The sequence below is a fragment of the Rattus norvegicus genome, chromosome 7 (assembly GCF_036323735.1).
Source record: "Rattus norvegicus strain BN/NHsdMcwi chromosome 7, GRCr8, whole genome shotgun sequence".
In the NCBI taxonomy this organism is placed as follows: Eukaryota; Metazoa; Chordata; class Mammalia; order Rodentia; family Muridae; genus Rattus; species Rattus norvegicus.
This window is the reverse complement of record NC_086025.1, coordinates 118,001,898-118,006,064: the sequence shown is the minus strand read 5'-3', so window position 1 is coordinate 118,006,064 and position 4,167 is coordinate 118,001,898. Positions and strand designations below refer to the sequence as shown.

The 4,167-nt window shown below is 47.5% G+C and overlaps 1 long non-coding RNA gene across 1 annotated transcript; it reads right to left on the bottom strand.

Annotated features, from left to right (window-relative positions):
* Positions 1-1,111: 1,111 nt before the first annotated feature.
* On the bottom strand, positions 1,112-2,944 carry LOC134479760 (uncharacterized). Its single transcript, XR_010053453.1, has 3 exons — positions 2,258-2,944; positions 1,810-1,933; positions 1,112-1,569 (listed from the first exon to the last, which is right to left on the bottom strand). It is a non-coding gene; the product is annotated as an uncharacterized LOC134479760 (long non-coding RNA).
* Positions 2,945-4,167: the final 1,223 nt, after the last annotated feature.

The window sequence follows — 4,167 nt, the reverse complement described above, 5'->3', positions numbered from 1 at the left end:
CAACCCTCTATGCCCTTATACACCTTAAAGTCTTCCCAGGCTGGCTCGCAAGGGTCCTAGTGCATGTTGTGGCTGAATGCATAAATGACCCTGGGAAAGTCCCCGCTCCTCCCTGTATTATGTCCTCATTTTGAAATGGCCACCATTTCTCCTTTGTGGCCTGCTTGAATGATAAAACAATGTATGGGCCTGGTGGTGCTTGCCTGTAATCCCGCACTGGGTAGGTAGACACAGATCCTATCTTAAAGAACAAAGCTCCATTCATATTTATGCAAGTAATCCTGATTAAAATAAATGAGGGGGTTTGGGGTGGAGAGGTGGCTCAGTGGTCAGTAGATGGTATTTCTCCTGCAAAGCACTGGGGTTCGGTTCCTAGCACCCACACTGGGTGACTCACAACTGCCTGTAAGTGAAACTACAGAAGGGCTGATGCCTCTGGCTTCCCAGGGCACATGCACTGAGATGCACACACCCATACAAGAATTTAAAACAAACAAGTAAGTAAACATAGCATTGCTGATGATGCCTTAAATCCCAGCTCCCAGGAGACAGAGGCAGGCAGATCTGAGTTTGAGGCCTGGTCTACAGAGAAAGTTCCAGGACAGCCAGGCTACACAGAGAATCTGTCTCAAAAATAAAATAGTGGATCACACATACAAAAACCATGAAAATTGGAGGGAGGTTTGAGGGGGGAAGTTTTAGAGGAACTGAGAGGAGATAAACAGTGTAATGGAGTGAATATAGTCAAAAGATATTTTACACATGCCAAAACAATACAATTATTTAAGTCTTTTAAAAATTGGTTTGTTTAGACCAGACATGATGGCAAATGTCTTTGATCTGAGCACTCGGGAGGCAGAGGCAGGAGGGTCTCCACGAGTTCGAGACCAGCTTGGTCTACATAGTGAGTTCTAGGACAGCCAGGACTACATAAAGAGATCCCCATCTCATTTTGTTTTATATACATGTGTGCTTTGCATATGGGTGCGTGTATGTATGCAGGCCACATGTATGTGTTGTGCCTGTGCTGTATGAGTGTGGGGACTGAACCCAGGTTCTCAGCAAGAGCAGCAGATCCTCTCACCTTCTGAGCCGTCTCTCCATCCTCGCACAGAGTAATTTTAGAAAACAAAACAAAACAAAAAGGTCACTGAACCAGTATGTAGGAAGTGTTCATTCCATGTGCTGGGAATACTGTTATTCACACAGTTCCGGAAGAGACCCAGCCCTTAGCACACTGTTACTGGAAGAGTCCTGTATCACATAATTACGCAAATGTGTGTAAAACCATAACAGGGAAGGAACAGGCCCACAGGATATCATCTGGGTTTGTCACCTTCAGTGGCAGGGCAGGTCCCCGAGGGTGGTGCACCTCAGTCTTCAAAGACAGCACCATGGCCCCTGCTTCAGCCCTAGGTTGTTTTCTGCTTGGGGTCTGTTTACAGAGTGCGTCCATCAGCACCAGGGCATCTGGTGTCCGGTCTCCCAGAGGAGAGAGAGCCGGTCATGAAGGTTGTCCGTGAGCTGCTGCGTCTGGAGTCACTTCAGGTCTCATGACCAGGCACCAAACTGCTTGAAGCAAACACAAAAAGTTAGTATTGGTGACATGACATTCTTGTTTGGGGGTGGGGGTGGGGGGGCTGTGGATGGAAGACCATGGATGGAAGGCAAAAGGAGAGGGGCAGCCCAGAATTCTACTTTCAATGTTCATTTTAAATTACTTATTAATTGTGTGCATATATGTAGATACCCACACAGCACAGCTCAAGCGGGTTGGCGAGAAGACAACCTGTGAAAGTCAATTCTCACCCTCCACACGTGGGTCCCAGGGGTTGAACTCTGATCATCAGGCTTGGCAGCAGTCACCTTTACCTACTGAGCTATCTCATTCACCCAGACCAGAAACTCTTCAGAGAACCTCCAAGAAATGTGACTGTAAAAGGACACAGGAAAGAGAGAGCAGGGAAGGTGCAGGCTGCGGTGGGGTTTTGGGGAGGCTCTCATGGGAGACTGTTAAGTGGTAGGAGAAGGGTTGGACTGGTGGTGGGTGAGGTTCTTGCTTATGGAGTTCCCCAAAAGGAGACAGCAATGAGGCTTAGCTCACAAGCACATGGGCTTGGGGTTCAACATGAGCTGAAGGGGACCCTCCCGGAGGCACAGAGCTGACTAAACAAGCTATGAACTAAGCAGGATTGTGGGGGGAACACGAGGCAACCTGAGAAGAGAAAAATTCTGGCCGGGCAGTGGTAGCACACACCTTTAATCCCAGTGTTTGGGCAGCAGAGGCAAAATCTCTGAGTTCGAGGTCAGCCTGGTCTACAGAGTGGGTTCCAAAACAGTCAGGGCTAGATAGAGTGATCCTGTCTTGGGATTAAAAAATAATAAAGGAAGGAGGGAGGGAGGGAGAGAGGAAGAGAGGGAGGAAGGAAGGAAGGAAGATTGATTCTGAAAGGCTGAACAAAAGCCCCCCAGCCCTTAGATCCTCATGTCCCACCCCAGAACCTGGGGTGCACAGAAAGGGCTTGGAGCATGCTCCAGACACAGATCTTTCCCAGAAACTCCTCAAGGAACCAGCCCTGTCAAGGCCTTGCTCTCATCTGCTCAGCGGATCTGGCTTCTGCCCTGCAGAGGGAAGAAGATCAAATTGTGCTATTTTAAGCCAGGAACAGCATAATGTCTGTTACAGTAGCTAGCAGGGAACTGAAACAGAAATCAAACACCTGCAAATGGCAGTCCTTAGCTCTGGGTGGCCCGGCTTTGAGAACCCTTTTCTTTTCTTTTTTTTTTTTTTCTCTTAATTTCCATATTTTCTAATTTTCCTATAAAACACTGTATTGCATTTAGTTAGTTAGTTTGTTTGTTTGTTTGCTTGTTTTTTGAGACAGGGTCTCACTGTGTCATCTTGACCTAGAAATATATAGACCAGGCTGGACACAAATTCAGAGGTCACCTCCCTCTGTCTCCTGGGTGCTGAAATTAAAGGCATGTTCTACCACACCTGGTCTCACTTTCTTTGTTGTTTTCGAGATAAAGTGTGGATGGTTCTATAACCCAGATTAGTCTGGAGTTCACTAAGTAGCCCAGGGTAGACTCAAACCCCAGACCATCCTGCTGGTGGGGCAGTGAGCCAAGCCCTTACTAGGCAACTACTCTACCACCCCGCTTCATCCTTAGACCTCTTACTATTTTTTACTTTTATTTTCAGACAAGATTTCTCTGTGTAGCCCTGGCCGTACTGGAACTCACTCTGTAGACCAGGCTGGCCTTGAACACATAGAGATCCTCCTACCCCTGCTTCAGGAGTGCTGGGATTAAAGGTGCGCCCCACCACTGCCAGCCTCTTCTTCTTACTTTTTATTTTAAGACAGGGTCTCAGAGGGGTTGGGGATTTAGCTCAGTGGTAGAGCGCTTGCCTAGGAAGCGCAAGGCCCTGGGTTCGGTCCCCAGCTCCAAAAAAAAAAAAAAAAAAAAAAAAAAAAAGACAGAGTCTCAGAGCACCCGACTACTCTTCCAGAGGTCCTGAGTTCAATTCCCAGCAACCACATGGTGGCTCACAACCATCTGTAAGGAGATCCGATGCCTTCTTCTGGTGTATCTGAAGACAGCTACAGTATACTTATATATAATAAATGAATAAATCTTTAAAAAAAAAAAAAGAAAAGGACAGGGTCTCACTAAGTTGCCCAGGCTACCCCTGAACTCAGTCTATAGCCCAGGCAGGCCCTGAAACTTTCACTCTGCCTCTCTAGCTCCCCCAGCAGTTGGGATTGTAATACACACCCTCTTGTCCTGTCCACATATGGTATATGGTATGGTATACTTGAGACAGGAGGGGACACTCAAAACTGAAGGTTCCTGGTCACCTGTGCCATACAAGGGTGCTGATCTGAACACCCTACCCTCATGACCTCCTCTAACAATGATTTTCCAGGGGTTCCATGTCCAACAACAGTCACACTGCTGCCAGGGCTTCAGCTCATGAATTTGGGGTCACTCACACTGCCAAAATTTGGGAGTGGAAAGATGACTCAGGTTAAGATAGCATATGGCTCTGACAGAGGATCCGAGCTTAGTTCACAGTGTCTTAGTCTGGTGGTTGACAATGGCCAGTAACTCCAGCTCCAGGGGAATCTGATGCCTCCAGGAGCTTGCATTCGGTGCACATAC